This window comes from Pseudophryne corroboree, chromosome 6 (genome assembly GCF_028390025.1).
Source record: "Pseudophryne corroboree isolate aPseCor3 chromosome 6, aPseCor3.hap2, whole genome shotgun sequence".
Classification (NCBI taxonomy): domain Eukaryota; kingdom Metazoa; phylum Chordata; class Amphibia; order Anura; family Myobatrachidae; genus Pseudophryne; species Pseudophryne corroboree.
In genome coordinates this window covers 147,866,929-147,889,527 of record NC_086449.1, presented here as the reverse complement: position 1 = coordinate 147,889,527, position 22,599 = coordinate 147,866,929, and positions in this window count along the sequence as shown.

The window sequence follows — 22,599 nt, the reverse complement described above, 5'->3', positions numbered from 1 at the left end:
GGGCTCTCAGAATCGCAAGGCCGATGCCCTTTCCCGCTCATGGGAGCAAGAAAATGAGTCAGAGTCTTCAGACAAGCATCCTATTATAAATCCGTTGGCATTCTCCACGGTAGGGATGGACTCTACGCCCCCATCAGGGAAAAGTTTTGTGAAGCCGACACTAAGGAAGAAGCTCATGCATTGGGCCCATGCTTCCCGTTTTGCCGGACATACAGGTATCCAAAAAACCCTGGAGTTTATCTCTAGGTCCTATTGGTGGCCAACTCTGAAAAAGGACGTTTTGGAGTTTATTGCATCTTGCCCAAAGTGTGCTCAACATAAAGTATCCCGCCAGTCGCCTGCGGGGCAACTGGTTCCACTATCTGTTCCCCGTCGACCATGGACCCATTTGTCGATGGATTTTATTACAGATTTGCCCATGTGCAACAAGTTCAATACCATCTGGGTGGTAGTTGACCGGTTCACCAAGATGGCACACTTCATTCCTCTCACCGGTCTTCCGTCAGCTTCCAAGTTGGCTCAAGTATTCATACAAGAGATCTTCCGACTCCACGGTCTTCCAGAAGAAATTATCTCAGATCGAGGAGTTCAATTCACAGCCAAATTCTGGCGAAGTTTATGTCAAGTCCTCCAAGTCAAGTTAAAGTTTTCCACGGCTTACCATCCTCAGACCAATGGTCAAACTGAGAGGGTGAATCAGGACTTGGAGGCCTTCCTCCGCATCTATGTGTCCTCCTCTCAAGATGACTGGGTTCAATTACTTCCCTGGGCCGAGTTCTGTCATAACAACCAGTATCATTCTTCATCTTCTTCAACACCATTCTTCACCAACTTTGGATTCCACCCTAAAGTCCCTGAGTTCCAACCGCTTCCAGCAACTTCTGTTCCCGCAGTGGATATCACCTTGCATCAGTTTGCCAATATCTGGAAGAGCGTACGATCAGCTCTGCTCAAGGCATCGTTCAGGTACAAGAAGTTTGCGGATAAGAAGCGTCGAGCAGTTCCTGCTCTCAAGGTGGGTGATCGGGTATGGTTATCCACGAAGAATTTGAGGTTAAGAGTTCCCAGTATGAAGTTTGCACCTCGCTACATCGGTCCTTTTAAAATTGATCAAGTCATCAATCCTGTTGCTTACAGACTCCAGTTACCTCCCTTCTTAAAAATACCCAGGACATTCCATGTTTCCCTGTTGAAACCGCTAATCTTGAATCGGTTTCATTCCTCACTTCCACCAACTCCGAAAGTCCAAACTCAACGAGGCGTTGAGTATGAAGTGGCCAAGATCCTGGACTCACGTCACCGTTACGGTCAACTTCAGTATCTCATTGACTGGAAGGGCTATGGTCCTGAAGAACGCTCTTGGACCAATGCCTCTGACGTCCATGCTCCTGCCTTGGTCCGAAATTTCCACGCAAAGTTTCCTTTAAAGCCTAAGAAGTGTCCTGGGGCCACTCCTAAAGGGGGGGGTGCTGTCACGATCCGGGTATCTGGACGCCATTACTTACCCTTCAGATGCCTCCTAAGGCGGGCTCAGCGTTCCAGGACCGGATTCCGCTGTTCCTGAGTTTCCACATGCAGAGTGGTCTTTTCATCAGCCGCGGCCTCCGCTGTGCCCGCGTGGTTAAATGTGCATCTATCAGCCTGGCGTCTCCTGTCTCCGGTGGCCGGCGCCGCCATTACTGTTTCCCAGACCACATGGATTACAAACCAAACTTCCCTCCAAGTGTCTGCATGGGCGCAGCCATCTTGGATTCTGTCATCTGATCATTTCCACCAATCTGCTGTCTGTGTTGTTGATTTGCATAATTGCCTAGCCAACCCCTTCCTTGCTGCAGGTATAAGTAAGCTGTACCTGAGCAAGGAAGACGTCAGTGCTTTGGTTGTCAAACCTAGTTCCTGTTTGTCTCTCTTCTATGATTGTCTTCCAGGTTCCAGCTCCTGTCTCAAGACTTCCACCATAGAGACCCGCACCAGCATTCCACCTGCGGTGTAGCCTGACTCTCCAATCCATTGTGGATTCATCTGTTTCCAGCTACGACACTACCTGCTTCCAGCCTCAGCTTCCAGCAGAGTACAGCTTCCCTTAAAGGGCCGGTGTCCTTTCTACACTTTACCACTCTCCACCGGAATTATTATTTCTCCGCTCTCAAGTTCTACATTTCAGTTCACATTTCATCGCTCCCAAAGTTCATTTATTATTTAACTGGTTCCAGCCAGTATCCACTCCGTGCTAACAACAGTCTGGTTCCAGCCAGTATCCACAGCAGCTGTTTTACCTTCAGCAACCCAGCTCTTCCTGGAACACCAGCTGGTACAATCCTGGGTTATCTCCATTGCTACAGCCGGGCCTGGTAAGGACTTTCCATCTAGAAGATCATAAGAACTATCTCACACTACCAGTGCCCTGTGGCTCCTGCCATGCTGTAGTACTCAGGAACTGTATTTATTCTTTGCTGACTTTTACGTTTTCCTTTATTGCTGCTGTGATGCGGAGTTGTCATAATAAACATCATTGACTTTTATCTAAGTTGTCGTGGTCACGCCTTCGGGCAGTTATTATTCATGTTACTTACATGTCCAGGGGTCTGATACAACCTCCCAGGTTCCGGTACATCTCAGCCCCTACAACTGAGGCTGCCTCCCGTCAGCTCAGGCCCTCAGTTGTGACAGTAGGAAGCCACCATTTTACCCAGAACCCTTGTGCATTGATGCACTGAGACTTGGCTCGGTTTTAGGAGGTTCCTGACTAGCTCGGATAACTCCCTGGCTTTCTCCTCCGGGAGAAACACCTTTTTCTGGACTGTGTCCAGGATCATCCCTAGGAACAGAAGACACGTCGTCGGAACCAGGTGCGATTTTGGAATATTGAGAATCCAATCATGCTGCCGCAACACTACCTGAGATAGTGCTACACCGACCTCCAACTGTTCCCTGGATCTTACCCTTATCAGGGAATTGTCCAAGAAAGGGATAACTAAAATTCACTTCCTTCGAAGGAATATCATCATTTCGGCCATTACCTTGGTAAAGACCCGGGGTGCCGTGTACCATCCATACGGCAGCGTCTGAACTGATAGTGACAGTTCTGTACCATAAACCTGAGGTACCCTTGGTGAGAAGGGTAAATTTTGACATGAAGGTAAGCATCCTTGATGTCCCGAGACATCATGTAGTCCCCTTCTTCCAGGTTCGCAATCACTGCTCTGAGTGACTCAATCTTGAATTTGAACCTCTGTACGTAAGTGTTCAAAGATTTTAGATTTAGAATCGGTCTCACCGAGCCGTCCGGCTTCGGTACCACAACAGTGTGGAATAATACCCCGTTCCCTGTTGCAGGAGGGGTATCTTGATTATCACCTGCTGGGAATACAGCTTGTGAATGGCTTCCAAAACTGTCTCCCTGTCAGAAGGAGACATCGGTAAAGCCGACTTTAGGAAACGGCGAGGGGGAGACGTCTCGAATTCTAATTTGTACCCCTGAGATATCACCTGAAGGATCCAGGGGTCTACTTGCGAGTGAGCCCACTGCGCGCTGAAATTCATTGAGACGGGCCCCCCACCGTGCCTGATTCTGCTTGTAAAGCCCCAGCGTATACTGAGGGCTTGGCAGAGGCGGGAAAGGGTTTCTGTTCCTGGGAACTGGCTGATTTCTGCAGCCTTTTTCCTCTCCCTCTGTCACGGGGCAGAAATGAGGAACCTTTTGCCCGCTTGTCCACGAAAAGACTGCGCCTGATAATACGGCGTCTTCTCATGTTGAGAGGCGACCTGGGGTACAAACGTGGAATTCCCAGCTGTTGCCGTGGCCACCAGGTCTGAAAGACCGACCCCAAATAACTCCTCCCTTAATAAAGCAATACTTCCAAATGCCGTTTGGAATACGCATCACCTGACCACTGACGTGTCCATAACCCTGTACTGGTAGAAATGGACAACGCGCTTAGACTTGATGCCAGTCGGCAAATATTCCGCTGTGCATCACGCATATATAAAAATGCATCTTTTAAATGCTCTATAGGCAAAAATATACTGTCCCTATCTAGGGTATCAATATTTTCAGTCAGGGAATCCGACCACGCCAACCCAGCACTGCACATCCAGGCTGAGGCGATTGCTGGTCGCAGTATAACACCAGTATGTGTGTAAATACCTTTTAGGATACCCTCCTGCTTTCTATCAGCAGGATCCTTAAGGGCGGCCATCTCAGGCGAAGGTAGAGCCCTTACAAGCGTGTGAGCGCTTTATCCCCCCTAGGGGGTGTTTCCCAACGCACCCTAACCTCTGGCGGGAAAGGATATAATGCCAATAACATTTTAGAAATTATCCGTTGTTATCGGGGGAAACCCACGCATCATCACACACCTCATTTAATTTCTCAGATTCAGGAAAACTACAGGTAGTTTTTCCTCACCGAACATAATACCCCTTTTTTGGTGGTACTCGTATTATCAGAAATGTGTAAAACATTTTTCATTGCCTCAATCATGTAACGTGTGGCCCTACTGGAAGTCACATTCGTCTCTTCACCGTCGACACTGGAGTCAGTATCCGTGTCGGCGTCTATATCTGCCATCTGAGGTAACGGGCGCTTTAGAGCCCCTGACGGCCTATGAGACGTCTGGACAGGCACAAGCTGAGTAGCCGGCTGTCTCATGTCAACCACTGTCTTTTATACAGAGCTGACACTGTCACGTAATTCCTTCCAACAGTTCATCCACTCAGGTGTCGACCCCCTAGGGGGTGACATCACTATTACAGGCAATCTGCTCCGTCTCCACATCATTTTTCTCCTCATACATGTCGACACAAAAGTACCGACATACAGCACACACACAGGGAATGCTCTGATAGAGGACAGGACCCCACTAGCCCTTTGGGGAGACAGAGGGAGAGTTTGCCAGCACACACCAGAGCGCTATATATATACAGGGATAACCTTATATAAGTGTTTTTCCCCTTATAGCTGCTGTATAGTTAATACTGCGCCTAATTAGTGCCCCCCTCTCTTTTTTTAACCCTTTCTGTAGTGTAGTGACTGCAGGGGAGAGACAGGGAGCTTCCCTCCAACGGAGCTGTGAGGGAAAATGGCGCCAGTGTGCTGAGGAGATAGGCTCCGCCCCTTTTTCGCGGACTTTTCTCCTGCTTTTTTATGGATTCTGGCAGGGGTTAAATGCATCCATATAGCCCAGGAGCTATATGTGATGCATTTTTTTGCCATCCAAGGTGTTTTTATTGCGTCTCAGGGCGCCCCCCCCCCCAGCGCCCTGCACCCTCAGTGACCGAAGTGTGAAGTGTGCTGAGAGCAATGGCGCACAGCTGCAGTGCTGTGCGCTACCTTGTTGAAGACAGGACGTCTTCTGCCGCCGATTTTCCGGACCTCTTCTGTCTTCTGGCTCTGTAAGGGGGCCGGCGGCGCGGCTCTGGGACCCATCCAAGCTGGGCCTGTGATCGTCCCTCTGGAGCTAATGTCCAGTAGCCTAAGAAGCCCAATCCACTCTGCACGCAGGTGAGTTCGCTTCTTCTCTCCTTAGTCCCTCGATGCAGTGAGCCTGTTGCCAGCAGGTCTCACTGAAAATAAAAAACCTAATCTAAAACTTTCACTAAGAAGCTCAGGAGAGCCCCTAGTGTGCACCCTTCTCGTTCGGGCACAGAGATCTAACTGAGGCTTGGAGGAGGGTCATAGGGGGAGGAGCCAGTGCACACCAGATAGTCCTAAAGCTTTCTTTAGATGTGCCCAGTCTCCTGCGGAGCCGCTATTCCCCATGGTCCTTATGGAGTCCCCAGCATCCACTTAGGACGTTAGAGAAATATATATATATATACACACAATGTGACACCCCACTTCTATAATTGAGATCCCTAATAACCCCCAATATGGACCCCATGCTGGATGTAGTGGCGATAAGTGAGGGCGCAATTGCTGGTGTATATAAATATATGCTGCCCCTTATGCTATGCCAGAGACTCGTTGGTGGCAGTGGACACTGTGGGATAGAAGTATGACCCGGCAATATGGGAGGAAGTGGTATCAGTGCACATTCTGTGCACTGATACCGCTTCCACCCCCATGTATTACGGTGGCTATGTGTGCCAGGTGACACGGGCGGGATGCACTAAAAGACGGTACTAATTGTATATGCACGAACATCACAGTGCTACTGTTTGCATATGCACTAACATATGCGATTAGTACCGCAGAGGACAGCTCTTTCAATAAGAGCTGTCCTTTGCGATGAGCGTCTGTCACTGGACTTCCGGGTATCGGCCCCAGGAGTCCGTTTGCGTATGTGCTGTAGCCGCGGGGAATGCTGGGAGGGATCCAACTGGATCCGTCTCACAGCACAGTGAGGAAAGAAACCCATTAGGATTCTATAAGAAGCCTGGGGATAGGGGGCTTAGCACATAAGGGAAATGCTGTAAAAACCCAGACAACTGGGTTTTTACCACAGTGTTCCTTTAATGCATACCACTCTGAGGTGATGGGAAAAAAGGCTTTATTGTTGCATCAGTTTGCCCAGCTAGTTTGGACTGCCCTATCCATCATGCAGCAGCAGCAGCATGCAGCACCATCCACAATGCAGCATGCAGCCCCGTGATGCGGTTTAATTACTTTACATTTTAGTTGTAACAGGCTACCGTTGTGGGGGGAGAAAGAAGAGACTACCAATGCTGCCGCCCGCGCTGCTGACACTGCCGCTTAGAAATCCTCTCCTTCTCCGACAATACTATGAGGAAGATCCTTCTATGCGGCCACCGCTATCCACAATCCCGCGGTGGCCCACATTATGACATCATCCGTGCAGGCCCTGTCTCCGGCATTCTAGATTCGCCGATAGTGCAAACTGCGCATGCGTGATCCCGGAATGTCGGGGGCGGGGCCTGCATGGGTGATGTCATAATGTGGGTGTCATGTTATTTAAATGTAGGCTACCGCGGCTGTGGGTAGCGGTAGCAGCTGTCGTTTAAATAACATGATGCCCACTTCATGACGTCGCTATGCAGGTCCCGCCCCCAGGCATGTTGAACTCGCGCATGCGCAGTTCGTATAATCGGCAGGCAACACAGAAAACCGGGAGTACCCAGAGGCTTTGCAGGGCAGCGGGAGGCTCATGTAAAAAACGTGAGCCTCCCGCTGAATGCGGGAGGGTAGGCAACCCTGACTGCAGGGGAGGCAGATTTAACATGTGCAGAGAGAGTTAGATTTGGGTGTGGTGTGTTCAATCTGCAATCTAATTTGCAGTGTAAAAATAAAGCAGCCAGTATTTACCCTGCACAGGAACAAAAAATAACCCACCCAAATCTAACTCTATCTGCACATGTTATATCTGCCTCCCCTGCAGTGCACATGGTTTTGCCCAACTGCTAACAAAATTCCTGCTGCGATCAACTTGGAATTACCCCCATAGTGTGTGCTCCCTCCCTGTACTGTGCTGTATGTAGTGTGTGCTCCCTCCCTGTACTATGCTGTATGTAGTGTGTGCTCCCTCCCTGTTCTGTGCTGTATGTAGTGTGTGCTCCCTCCCTGTACTGTGCTGTATGTAGTGTGTGCTCCCTCCCTGTACTGTGCTGTATGTAGTGTGTGCTCCCTCCCTGTACTGTGCTGTATGTAGTGTGTGCTCCCCCTCCCTGTACTGTGCTGTATGTAGTGTGTGCTCCCTCCCTGTACTGTGCTGTATGTAGTGTGTGCTCCCTCCCTGTACTGTGCTGTATGTAGTGTGTGCTCCCTCCCTGTACTGTGCTGTATGTAGTGTGTGCTCCCTCCCTGTTCTGTGCTGTATGTAGTGTGTGCTCCCTCCCTGTAGTGTGCTGTATGTGGTGTGTGCTCCCCCTCCCTGTACTGTGCTGTATGTAGTCTGTGCTCCTCCTCCCTGTACTGTGCTGTATGTAGTGTGTGCTCCCTCCCTGTTCTGTGCTGTATGTAGTGTGTGCTCCCTCCCTGTACTGTGCTGTATGTAGTGTGTGCTCCCCCTCCCTGTACTGTGCTGTATGTAGTCTGTGCTCCTCCTCCCTGTACTGTGCTGTATGTGGTGTGTGCTCCCTCCCTGTGCTGTGCTGTATGTAATGTGTGCTCCCCCTCCCTGTACTGTGCTGTATGTAGTGTGTGCTCCCTCCCTGTACTGTGCTGTATGCAGGGCCGGTTCAAGGCCGCTCTGCGCCCCGGGCAGGAAACGGGGCGTGGCCTAATACAGGGGGCGTGGTCAGTTACGCCCCCTGTACATTACTAGCGCCGCTTGAATGCTGAGCGGTGCGCGATGACGTCATCGCGCACCGCACAGCAAAAGGTCCTCTCCACGAAGGGAAACTAGACGCGTAGCGTCTAGTTCCCTTCGTGGAGAGGACCTTTGCTGTGCGGTGCGCGATGACGTCATCGCGCACCGCTCAGCAAAGGTCCTCTCCACGAAGGGAAACTAGACGCGTAGCGTCTAGTTCCCTTCACAGGAGGCGGGGACACAGCGGGCCGGGCAGCGGGCAGTGGAGGCGGACGGGGGACACAGCGGGCAGCAGTGGCGGATCTTGCCACGGTGCCGCGCCCTCCGGAAGGCGCCAGCGCCCTCCGGAAGGCGGCGCCCCGGGCAAAAGTCCTGCTTGCCCGTGGCAAGATCCGCTACTGGCTGTATGTAATGTGTGCTCCCTCCCTGTACTGTGCTGTATGTAGTGTGTGCTCCCTCCCTGTACTGTGCTGTATGTAGTGTATGCTCCCTCCCTGTACTGTGCTGTATGTGGTGTGTGCTCCCTCCCTGTGCTGTGCTGTATGTAATGTGTGTTCCCCCTCCCTGTACTGTGCAGTATGTAGTGTGTGCTCCCTCCCTGTACTGTGCTGTATGTAATGTGTGCTCCCTCCCTGTACTGTGCTGTATGTAGTGTGTGCTCCCCCTCCAGTGCTTAAAGTGATCCTAGAGAGGTGGTGGAACTCACCCCCCTCCTCACGGCGCCCAAGTAATAAAGGTATTGCGCGCGCCGCAAAAAATAGGGGCATGGTCTCCAAAAGAATGGGGCGTGGTCACACAATAGTAATAATGCCCACAGTAGTAGCACCCCGTAATACACATAATGCCCACCACAGTAGCGCTTCTTATACAATGCCCACAGTAGTAGTGCTCCTTATGTAATGTCCACTGTACTGGTAGTGCCCACAGTGGTAGTGCCCCTTATATAGACCCCATAGTAGTGGTGCCCCTTATGCAATGCCCGCACTAGTAGTGCCCCTTATGTCCCCAGGAGTGATGCCCCTTATGAAGTGCCCCCTTTACAATGCCCTCATTAGTAGGGCCCCCAGTAGTAATGCCCTTAATGGTAATGCCCCTGTGTAGTATTGCCCCCAGTAGTAATGTTGCCTGTAGTAATGCCCCCAGTCGTTTAGCGCCCGAGTAGTTATGCCCCCAGTGGTAATGCCCCTGCATTTATGACCCCAGTAGTTTACCCCCCCCCCTTTAGTTTAGCCTCCCAGTGGTAATGCCCCCAGTAGTTTGCCTGCTTGTAGTTTAGCCGCCAGTAGTAATGCCCCCCTGTAGTTTGCCCCATTGTAGTTTAGCCCCTGTAGTTATGCCCCCCTTGCAGTTTAGCCCCCAGTAGTAATGCCCCCAAGTAGGAATGCCCCTGTAGTTATGCCACCAGTAGTAATGCCCTCCTGTAGTTTGCCCCCAGTAGCTTGCCCCCTTGTAGCTTACCCCCAGTAGTTTGCCCCCTTGTAGTTGGCCCCCAGTAATAATGTCCCCCAGTGGTTTGCCCCCAGTAGATGCCCCCAGTAATAATGTCCCCCAGTAGTTTGCCCCCAGTAGCTGCCCCCAGTAGTAATGCCCCCCAGGAGTTTGCCCCCAATAGATGACCCCCCAGTAATGCCCCCAGTAGATGCCCCAAGGTAATAATGCCCCCACTAGTAATACCCCCAGTAGATGCCCCCCAGTAATAATGTCCCCCAGTAGTTTGCCCCCAGTAAATGCCCCCCAGTAATAATGTCCCCCAGTAGTTTGCCCCCAGTAGCTGCTCCCCTTGTAGTTTAGCCCCCAGTAGTAATGACCCCAGTAGTTTGGCCCCTGTAGTTATGACCCCAGTAGTTTAGCCCCCAAGTAGTAATGCCCCTATAGTTACGCTGCCAGTCGTAATGCCCTCCTGCAGTTTGACCCCAGTAGTTAGCCCCTTTGTAGTTTACCCCCAGTAGCTTGCCCTCCTTTAACTTACCCCCAGTAGATGCCCCCAGTAGTAATGTCCCCCAGTAGTTTGCCCCCAGTAGTAATGCCCCCAATAGATGACCCCCCAGTAGTAATGCCCCCAGTAATAATGCCCCCAGTAGTAATGCCCCCCTAGTAGTAATGCCCCTTGCTGATGCCCCCCCAGTAGTAATGTCCCCCCGTAGTTTGCCCCCCAGTAGATGCCCCCGCTGCACTAAGGAAGAGAAAACACATCATACTTACCGAGCCCCGTTCCTGCTTCCAGACCGCTGCAGTCCTCCTCTCTTGGCATCCGCTCTTCAGCACTATAAGAGAGACGTCATGACTGACGTCTCTCCCATAGCGCACGCCGCACAGTGACAGCGCCGGAAGGCGGAGCTCAGTACTGAGCTCCTGCCTCTGGCTTTCGGTGAGGAGAGACGGGCGCCCGCTGGTAACACAATCTCAGCGGGCGCCCGTCATCTCCCTGTGCGGCGCCGGGGACACATAGGGTTAGGTGAGCCGGAGGAGGCGGAACTGTGTTACGTCTCCAAATGGAACTGATGGAACGCAGTTCCGCCCCGTTCCGGCTCACTTTAACCCCTGTCCCCCTCCCTGTACTGTGCTGTATATAGTGTGTGCTCCCTTCCTATACTGTGCTGTATGTCGTATGTGCTCCCTCTCTGTACTGTGCTGTATGTAGTGTGTGCTCCCTCTCTGTACTGTGCTGTATGTAGTGTGTGCTCCCTCCCTGTACTGTGCTGTATGTAGTGTGTGCTCTCTCCCTCCCTGTACTGTGCTGTATGTAGTGTGTGCTCCCTCCCTGTACTGTGCTGTATGTAGTGTGTGCTCTCTCCCTGTACTGTGCTGTATGTAGTGTGTGCTCCCTCTCTGTACTGTGCTGTATGTAGTGTGTGCTCTCTCCCTCCCTGTACTGTGCTGTATGTAGTGTGTGCTCCCTCTCTGTACTGTGCTGTATGTAGTGTGTGCTCCCTTCCTGTACTGTGCTGTATGTAGTGTGTGCTCCCCCTCCCTGTACTGTGCTGTATGTAGTGTGTGCTCCCTCCCTGTACTGTGCTGTATGTAGTGTGCTCCCTCCCTGTACTGTGCTGTATGTAGTGTGTGCTCCCTCCCTCCCTGTACTGTGCTGTATGTAGTGTGTGCTCCCTCCCTGTACTGTGCTGTATGTAGTGTGTGCTCCCTCTCTGTACTGTGCTGTATGTAGTGTGTGCTCCCCCTCCTTGTACTTTGAAACATATAAGGTTAAAAAAAAGGGGTTTGTAGAATGAAAAATCAATAAAATCAGAAGTAGATTAAAGAAATGACAGCAGTGTCAGTAGGCACTGAAAGTGGGCATATCAGTCCTTGTATAGTCAGACGTACAGATGTACATCAGGGAAGGGCATTGTAGCAGCATATGCATAAAGTCGTAAGTAAACATTAGCATAACGTGAAGCAAAGGAGGCCCCATCTGTGTCTATCTCAGAATCAGGACCTCAGAGTGACCACGCTCTCTTGACAGGCCCCTCCCCCCAACAGACTCGCCCCCATTAAGGCTGCTTCCATAAATTTCCCGGGCTGGTGTTCGATCCTAATCTGCCCCTGCCTATATCCATCTATTTATTCTGACTGCAAGATTCACATTTTTACTATTAGGCATCAATTACATTTCTAAAACCACCTTTAATACCAGAAACAACTCGGAAGAAAAAATTACTAAATCAAGTACACAAAAACAACATAGACAGCGCCTATGGTATTGATGTCAGCGATGCATTCACAATCAGACAATATTAGTTAATTAAATTGCAGCTCTACTAAATGACTGTTGTCGCTTTCAAGAGCTTTCCCTATAGCGTTCTGAGTCCTGGGCTGGGCTTCTTCAACTTTCCAACCGTTCATCTATTATTAATTCTGTCTGTGGCTCATTCTGACCCACACAATATTACACAAACCCAATTTACATGCTGGATGATGGCCAATGCAGTAAACGTAACAAAGTATACAGCCAGCGTTACATTGGCACAGCAATGTAACTTTTATTATTATTGTTTATTTATATAGCGCCACCAATTACACAGCACTGTACAGAGAGTACTTGTGTGCACACACTAGGGTAGATTACGTAGCTTTTAGCCAGCAACTATTTAACCTACCAGTAAGGTTTTTGAGTGTGGGAGAAAACAGGAGCATCCAGGGAAACCCATGCAGATACAGAGAGACTGTACAAACTCTGCACAGATAAGGCCCTGTCAATCAGGCAAAGGCGTTCGCAGTTAAAGCTAACCATTACCATTAACTGCGTGCGCATGCGCAGGGTGTGACCTGCGCGTGCGCAGTGGGGGTCATCGGAAAAACTGCGGTTGGATTGTGATTTGCGATTCAACCTAAATTAGGCCCGTAGTAGGAAAATCTGCTGCCACTGGGCATCTGCAGCAGCTCTGTTCCACCCATTATACTGCATGTAGTGGCTGCTGATCAGGCTGTGGGGAAGGTGAGTTTCCGGGCAACCTGACCCCCCCTCGCCCCCACCTGCATTTGCCTTTGACTATGTCACCATACTGCTTAACTTCAACTATCGCAGAGCTTTTTGAGATTTACCAGCATACCCCATTATTGGATGTTTCCCTAAACTGGCAGATCAGGTTTGAGTCTGGTGAGAGTCAGAGATCTATAAGGAAAACCCCATTTGGAGGACAAAGGACAAAGCATGGGACTATTTCCTTTGGGCAGAGTGCTACATAAAACCCTGCCATCACTTCATAGGTTGTGACTGTTATTTGGCAAAAGCCCCAGTTACATACCATACATTGGGGGAGATTTAACAAAACTTCGGTAAAGTGGAGAGATAAAGTACTATCCAATCATATTCTAAGTGTTTGGAAAATGACAGGAGCTCATTGGCTGGTGCTTCATCTCTCTCCATACTTTGATAAATCACTCCCTTTGTGTTGTATCTTTCTTAATGCTAATTTTGATATGATGTTTCTATAACAGGAGCAACCATACATAGAAATAAAAGAGCAGAACAATATAGTATAGTCATTTTTAAAATGTAAGTCCACACATCTGTGCTTCAAAAGGATGAAATGGATAGAAATCCCAATATGAGAATAGTTGGAAGAGAGGAATCCTCACTCCCCTTTGTAACAACTCTTAAAATAATCACAATACAATGAGCTCATCATCTGTACATTAGGTACATGTGTGCATCAGACTGACGTCTTTCTGGTTGTCTGGTCTATTTTTCTTTAATTTTCTCCCCAAAAAGCATACATGTGGAAAATAGGGCAACATCTAGTGCAAAGTTGTTTGATTCAACGTATCCTAATTTAGTCATCTATAGAAAGATAAAGTGCAATCATATAATCAACCATATGTTCAGTATTTTCTGTTCTATTGCAAGAGCACCGACCAGATATAAATGAAGGTAGAATATGCAAAAACAGCTTAACGCGTTTAGCTAACTGTCTATCGAAAGCATCTACTTTATGACAAGGACAATGATCAAAACATGCTAAGTGGTTTTCGTGACTTTCTGTGATTGTACCTATTACCATCACCAGCCAGGGGTGTAGTATTGTATGCCGGCGGCCGGGCTCCCGGCGACCAGCATACCGGCGCAGGCATACCGACAGCGTGGCGAGCGCAAATGAGCCCCTTGCGGGCTCGCTGCGCTCGCCACGCTATTTATTCTTCCTCCAAGAGGGAGATAAAGTGTCAGTATGCCGGCTGTTGGGACTCCGGCGCCGGTATACTGTGCGCCGGGATCCCGACAGCCCGCAAACTGAAGACCACTCCAGAGCAGGACCCATCAAGGCAGCAACACGTTTCTGGGACTTTGTTACCTGACGTGTATTGTCTTCATTTATATCTGGTAGCAATCTGCAGAGCAGGGAACAATCATCTTTCCTATACTGCAGGTTGATAAGTAAGTGGTGGGATGGATGGGAGCCTGCTCTATACTTACCACCAGACTATAAACCTACCCACAACTAGACTCCATATTCCTAAGGATCTTCCTGACACTCAATGACTTTTCTGATGGAGGTCATACAATGCTGCCATTACATTAGTAATCAGTAGCAAATTGGCAATTGCTCTCCATCAGCCACATGCATCAAAAAGCTTACCTGCATCAAAGTGGTGGGACGTGATGGAGAGACTGTGGGGGTCATTCCGAGTTGTTCGCTCGCAAGCTGCTTTTAGCAGCTTTGCACACGCTAAGCCGCCGCCTACTGGGAGTGAATCTTAGCTTATCAAAATTGCGAACGAAAGATTCGCAATATTGCGAAAAGACTTCTCTGTGCAGTTTCTGAGTAGCTCGAGACTTACTCTGCCAGTGCGATCAGTTCAGTGCTTGTCGTTCCTGGTTTGACGTCACAAACACACCCAGCGTTCGCCCAGACACTCCTCCGTTTCTCCAGCCACTCCCGCGTTTTTCCCAGAAACGGTAGCGTTTTTTCACACACTCCCATAAAACGGCCAGTTTCCGCCCAGAAACACCCACTTCCTGTCAATCACATTACGATCACCAGAACGACGAAAAAAACCTCGTAATGCCGTGAGTAAAATACCTAACTGCATAGCAAATTTACTTGGCGCAGTCGCACTGCGGACATTGCGCATGCGCATTAGCGACTAATCGCTCCGTTGCGAGAAAAAAATACAGAGCGAACAACTCGGAATGACCCCCTGTGTGCGCCAAAAAAAGTGGTACACTCATAGATGGGTGGTATTCAGTATGCCGACTGACGGGATCCCGGCGCACAGTATACCGGCGCCGGGATCCCGACAGTCGGCATACCGACACTTATTCTCCCTCGTGGGGGTCCACGACGCCCTGGAGGGAGAATAAAATAGCTGCCCGTAGTGTGGCAAGCGCAGCAAGCCCACAAGGGGCTCATTTGCGCTCGCCACACTGTCGGTAAGCCGGCGGTCGGGCTCCCGGCGCCGGTATGCTGGTCGCCGGGAGCCCGACCGCCGGCAGATCGTAGTGAACCCCTCATAGATGACATATTACAAGTGTCCTGTTGGGGACATCCAAGACATGTTTCTGGGAATTTTACCTTTTCACTCTTAACTTTGCATTTTACATTTTGACGTGTATATTGCATGATATCTTATTTTGCATAATGCCTCATGGGCATATTATTTGAAATATTGTACGTTATTAAACTTAATACTCTGCATATTATATCATGCAGTCTATATTATAGTCTGCTGTTGAATAATTGTTGAGTTATGTTGGCATGGGGCTATGTAGTGTATGTATGGAGCCATTCTGAGCATAGAATTTATATGGCGTGTATTGGGATTGTATGAATAATATTTATTCCGTATTATGTACAACATACTATAACTTTATTTGCCATATAACCTCTGAAAGGCTACACTGGGGTTATTCAGATGTGGTTGGAGGTGCTTTTCATGTTGCAAAGTACAGATTACCGATGCTTTGCGCATGCGCAAGACCAATGTGCTCGTGTGCTGTAGCAAGTTACTGCCATTTAGGGGGAAGGAAGAGGGCAGGGATCTCCGTTGTTGGACTGAGCTTTCCTGACCTCTGTGACGGGCAAGCCACCCAATGGTAAGAGATTCAATGATGTCCTAGGACGCAGGTTAGAACACTACCGCAGCAGGAGGCATCTGCTTGTAATAGACACCTCCTGCTACATTACCATACTGAGCTATCGTGATAGGAACTCCAACCACATCTGAACGACCCTCAGTGTGTCACAGTACTCTGCTTCGTGTTATGCATGACATAATAAATGTTAAGGATTTACTGTTTTGCTATTTTTTTTTAATCTAGCATATACAGTATGTATATATATATATATATATATATATATATATATATATATATATATATATATTGTGACAAGAACACTGGGATAGTGTTTGAGGGCAGGTATATTTGTCCCAGGTTCTTGTCTTACATGTTTTAGAAAATGTTAACTTCTAGGAAAAATGCTTTTTGTTTTGTCTGAACCTTTTCAGTTTGCTGTAAAAGCTGGGTAAAGGCTCTGAGAGAGAGATAAGGCGAGTTCTAGACATTGGGCCCAGTTCGGGTCTTTGGCCTCACAGAGGGCTAATCAGGGTTTCAGCTGTGTAAGAGTGTTATAGTGCTTCTAACCTGATTAGTAGAGGCAGACTGCCTGGGAAGGCTGCAGGATCTGTGTGTGAGAGACACGTTTTCTGATGCAAGTAAGCTATACAGTATGTACTGAAGAACTCTGTGTTTTGTTTAGTGACAGTTAGGAATATCTTATGTTTAGTTAGTGCCGGACAGGCAAGGTATTTTTATTTTGGGGTTTGTTTTATTTTCTGTTTCAATAAAACTGGCCGGGGTCAGTTGTACCAGAAACTGGACTTGTGTTGTTCCTCAGCTGCTGCATGCGGCCATATTCCCCAGGAAAAGGCGCCTTGCACCCCTACAGTGTTACAACTTGGTGGAGAATGCGAGCACACCGTTCTGCGCATAAGTGAAAGCAGCAGCTTTGTGAGGCCTGCAGAAAACGGTGGTTTATGCAGATACAGCCCAGTGTGAAGTTACTGAGACTCACCCCTGAGGGTTTGATATATGTCCTGGGTGAAAGCAGCTACAAAGCCGCCTGAAAAATCTGTCGACATGGAGGATCTGCTTAAAGCCTTGCTGCAAGCTACAGCGGCTCAGCAGGAGGCCAACCGACAGCAGCAGGTGGCAATGGAGGAAAATAGGAGACAACAGCAGGTGGCAATGGAGGAAAATAGGAGACAACAGCAGGTGGCAATGGAGGAAAATTGGAGACTACAGCAGGAGGCCAACAGACAGCAGCAGGTGGCAATGGAGGAAAATAAGAGACAACAGCAGGCAGTTGTTGATGAACTTTACAGGCAACAGCGTCAGGATAGAGAGGCCTTAGCAGAAGTGGTGCAGAGACTTGCAGCTCGGGTTGGAGATGTGGCCGTCAGTGCTCCAACCAGCTCTAGTTCTATACGGGCCAGTCACTTCCTGCAGAAAATGACAGAGGCTGATGATGTGGAGGCCTATCTGACCACGTTTGAAAGGACTGCCGAGCGTGAGAACTGGCCGAAAGCACAGTGGGCCAGTCTGCTGGCACCTTTCCTGTCAGGTGAGCCCCAAAAAGCTTACTTTGATTTAAGCCCTGCTGAGGCTCGGGACTATGATAAACTAAAGACTGAGATCCTGACCCGCCTGGGAGTCACGCTGTCAGTACGAGCACAACGGGTGCACCGTTGGCTGTACGCCATGGAGAAGCCTCCGCGCTCCCAGATGCACGACCTTATTCAGCTAACAAAAAAATGGCTACAGCCAGAGACATTAACTGGTCCCCAGATGGTGGAAAGAGTCGTCATGGACCGCTACTTGAGATCTTTGCCCATGGTCCTGCGCAAGTGGGTGAGCCATGGAAACCCGGGTACTGCTGACCAATTAGTGGACATGGTAGAGAGGTATTTGGCAGCAGAGGAACTACTGATGACCACCCAGCAACCCATAGATCCTCGACAGCGCCCTTCAGTAAAGACTGGTAAGACTGTTCCGTGGGAAAACGTTGCTGGGCGGTTAAGAGAACGCAAGGCTGGAGAGACTGTAAACACTGGCCCTGGAAACAGGCCAATGGGGCTAGAACGGTCTATGCTGCCCAAACGGGTTGATAATCGTGTGATTAAATGTTTTAGGTGTGGTATGCCAGGTCATGTTATTGCCAATTGCCCAGTCACGCAAGAACCCATGCAATGTGATGCTGCCTTTGAATGTCGTAGAATGTCTTTCTTTGCTAGGTTAGCCTGTACTGTGGTACCTTCACCTGAGCTGGAAAAACAAATGTGTGATGTGTTCTTAGAGGGTAACCGGGTAGAGGCCTTGCTAGATTCAGGAAGTTTAGTTACCCTCGTGAAAGCTGGGTTAGTGAACCCCTTAAAGGTCCAGCAAATACCTATTGGGGTAACTTGCATACATGGGGATACCCAACATTATGCCACTGCTGAGGTGAATATAGAAACTTGTTGTGGGTCAGCAATAGTTAAAGTGGGACTGGTCCCTACCTTGGTGCATGAGGCCATAATAGGGAGGGATTTTCCTCATTTTTGGAAACTGTGGGAATCACGGTTATCTACAGATGTGAGAAGTAAAAAGCCAGTTGATAATACCGGTGATTTTATGGATGTACGTGGGTCTTCGGAACTTTCTGGCCCTTTGCCTTTTGCTAGTTTGGCTGGGGAAGTGACAGATGGGGAGTCCAGTGAGGACCCTCTTGCTGGGAACAGAGACATAGTAGTTAGAACGGAAAGCGTGCCTGACCTGGAGGTAAAGAAGGATCTGTTTGCGTCTGAACAGTTAAAGGATCCTACCTTAATAAAGGCTAGAGAGAATGTTAAGATTGTTAATGGGGAACCTGTGGTACCAGGTGACAGGGTTACGTATACCCACATGGCCATCTGTAATGAGCTCTTGTACCACATTGTCAAAAGGGGTGAGGATGTGGTGGAACAGTTGGTAGTTCCCCAGCCTTATCGGAGAACGGTACTAGATTTAGCTCATAGTCACGTTACCGCAGGACATTTAGGGGCAGAAAAAACCACTGAAAGAGTTTTACAAAGGTTCTTTTGGCCAGGGGTTTATAAAGAAGTGTCTGAATATTGTTCTTCCTGTCCTGAATGCCAGTATCATGCCCCTAGACCCCATTTCAGGAGCCCACTAGTTCCCATGCCTATTATAGAGGTCCCGTTTGACAGAATAGCCATGGATCTCGTGGGGCCCTTGTTAAAGTCTGCTCGGGGCCATCAGTATATCCTGGTAATTATGGACTATGCCACTCGATATCCTGAGGCTGTCCCTTTACGCACTATCACAACCAAGGCGATAGCTAGGGAGCTGGTGCAGGTATTTAGTAGAGTGGGAATACCAAAAGAAATTTTGACTGACCAAGGTACTCCATTTATGTCAAGGATCATGAAAGAATTGTGCAAGTTATTTAAGGTCACTCACCTCAGGACGTCCATCTACCATCCCCAAACTGACGGGTTGGTGGAAAGGTTTAATAAAACATTAAAAAGTATGTTAAAAAAGGTTGTTGAGAGAGATGGGAAAAACTGGGATTGTTTGTTGCCCTACTTGTTAATGGCCATCAGAGAAGTTCCTCAGTCCTCTACGGGGTTTTCTCCATTTGATTTGTTGTATGGTAGCAACCCCAGAGGGCTGTTGGATATTGCCAAAGAGACGTGGGAAGGACAGCCCACTCCTTATAGAAGCGTTATTGAGCATGTAACACAAATGCAGGATAGGATTGCAGCCGTGGTACCTGTTGTCAGAGAGCACATGGAACAGGCCCAAAGTGCTCAACAGAGGGTCTATAACCGGAGTGCCAAGATACGGGAATTTGCTCCTGGAGATAGAGTTCTTGTTTTGGTACCCACTGTGGAAAGCAAATTCCTAGCTAAATGGCAGGGTCTATTTGAGATTAGGGAAAAAGTGACTGAGGTTAATTACAAAGTATACCAGCCGGGAAAGAGAAAACCCGAACAGATCTACCATGTTAACTTAATCAAACCCTGGAAAGATAGGTTGTCTCTGTCAGCGGAGCCTTGCCCTTCGGTGTCTTCACCCCGGTTGCTTCCCGCAGTGAAGGTGTCAGAGACATTATCAGCTGATCAGAACAATCAGGTTAAAGAATTTCTCATCCAAAATAGGGAGGTATTTTCAGAGCTGCCTGGCCGAACGACCATAATAAAACATGACATTGTCACAGAACCAGGGGTCAGGGTTCATTTAAAGCCATATAGGATTCCTGAAGCTCAGCGAGAAGCTATTTCTAAAGAAGTTAAAACCATGTTAGAACTTGGAGTCATGGAGGAGTCTAACAGTGAGTGGTCCAGTCCCATAGTGCTCATCCCGAAGCCCGACGGTAGCATACGCTTCTGTAATGACTTTCGTAAGTTAAATGAGGTGTCCAAGTTTGACGCATACCCCATGCCCCGTGTGGATGAGCTTGTAGAAAGGCTGGGAACAGCCAGGTTTCTCACCACATTGGACCTGACCAAAGGTTACTGGCAAATACCTTTATCTGATAGCGCCAAAGAAAAAACAGCCTTTTCGGTTCCGGAGGGGCTGTACCAGTATAAGATGTTACCCTTTGGGTTGCATGGGGCTCCAGCAACCTTTCAACGGGCGATGGATAAAATTTTGAGGCCCCATAGAAAATATGCAGCTGCCTATTTGGATGATGTAGTAATTCACAGTAAAGACTGGGGGTCCCATTTGGTTAAAGTACAAGCAGTACTGGACTCAATCAGAGAGGCAGGGTTAACTGCTAACCCAAAGAAGTGCTGCCTCGCAATGGAGGAGGTCAAATACTTGGGCTTCACCATAGGCAGAGGTCTGATTAGGCCCCAATTGAATAAAGTTGATGCTATTCAAAACTGGCCTCGTCCAGTGAATAAAAAACAGGTAAGGGCTTTTTTGGGAATTACTGGGTACTATAGACGGTTTATTCCCAATTTTGCGACCACAGCGGTGCCGTTGTCAGACCTTACCAAAGGGAAGCAGTCAAATGTGGTGAAATGGAACCCTGATGCAGAAAAGGCGTTCCAAGCGTTAAAAGTGGCTTTGTGTTCACAACCGGTGTTGATAACACCAGATTTTTCAAAAGAATTTGTGGTACAGACAGATGCCTCAGAGGTAGGGATAGGTGCTGTGCTGTCCCAAACCAGAGATGGGGACGAACACCCTATCATTTATTTGAGTAGGAAACTCAATGAGCATGAAAAAAGGTATGCCATTGTGGAAAAGGAGGCTTTGGCCATTAAGTGGGCACTAGATACCTTGAGATATTACCTCTTGGGTAGACAATTCAGACTAGTGACGGATCATGCCCCTTTAAAATGGATGTATGTAAATAGAGGCAAGAATGCTCGGGTAACTAGATGGTTTCTAGCGTTGCAGGATTTTAAGTTTACTGTTGAACATAGACCGGGAACACAATTGGCCAACGCAGATGCATTGTCTCGCATCTTCTGTTTGGGGGCTACAAGTGTTCCGGCCCCTAGGTCGAAACAGGGGAGGGGGATATGTGACAAGAACACTGGGATAGTGTTTGAGGGCAGGTATATTTGTCCCAGGTTCTTGTCTTACATGTTTTAGAAAATGTTAACTTCTAGGAAAAATGCTTTTTGTTTTGTCTGAACCTTTTCAGTTTGCTGTAAAAGCTGGGTAAAGGCTCTGAGAGAGAGATAAGGCGAGTTCTAGACATTGGGCCCAGTTCGGGTCTTTGGCCTCACAGAGGGCTAATCAGGGTTTCAGCTGTGTAAGAGTGTTATAGTGCTTCTAACCTGATTAGTAGAGGCAGACTGCCTGGGAAGGCTGCAGGATCTGTGTGTGAGAGACACGTTTTCTGATGCAAGTAAGCTATACAGTATGTACTGAAGAACTCTGTGTTTTGTTTAGTGACAGTTAGGAATATCTTATGTTTAGTTAGTGCCGGACAGGCAAGGTATTTTTATTTTGGGGTTTGTTTTATTTTCTGTTTCAATAAAACTGGCCGGGGTCAGTTGTACCAGAAACTGGACTTGTGTTGTTCCTCAGCTGCTGCATGCGGCCATATTCCCCAGGAAAAGGCGCCTTGCACCCCTACAGTGTTACAACTTGGTGGAGAATGCGAGCACACCGTTCTGCGCATAAGTGAAAGCAGCAGCTTTGTGAGGCCTGCAGAAAACGGTGGTTTATGCAGATACAGCCCAGTGTGAAGTTACTGAGACTCACCCCTGAGGGTTTGATATATGTCCTGGGTGAAAGCAGCTACAAAGCCGCCTGAAAAATCTGTCGACATGGAGGATCTGCTTAAAGCCTTGCTGCAAGCTACAGCGGCTCAGCAGGAGGCCAACCGACAGCAGCAGGTGGCAATGGAGGAAAATAGGAGACAACAGCAGGTGGCAATGGAGGAAAATAGGAGACAACAGCAGGTGGCAATGGAGGAAAATTGGAGACTACAGCAGGAGGCCAACAGACAGCAGCAGGTGGCAATGGAGGAAAATAAGACCCCTACAGTGTTACAACTTATATATATATATATATATATATATATATATATATATATATATATATATATATATATATAAGATATGTGCCTTACCATTTATGCTGGTTTTGGCTCTAATTCGTCGCCTGGTTTGGTTTTGACTGGTTTTGGTTGTTTTTTTTAATTGTTAAAAAAACTAAAATCATGTAATTTATGCGTTTTTTTGTTCTTAGAGTATTATTAACCACAGCTCACAATAATGTTTTCATCCAGTTTAGGCCAAAAGGCTGCACCGAGCTAGCTGGCTGAGTAAGATAAGTGATAGTGAGGTGAGGCCTAGCGGCAAAAAGACAATAAAGGAAGAATTAAAAAAAGATTGATTGATTAATTGATTATGTATTGTCCACATTATCCATATTGATGAAATCAACATA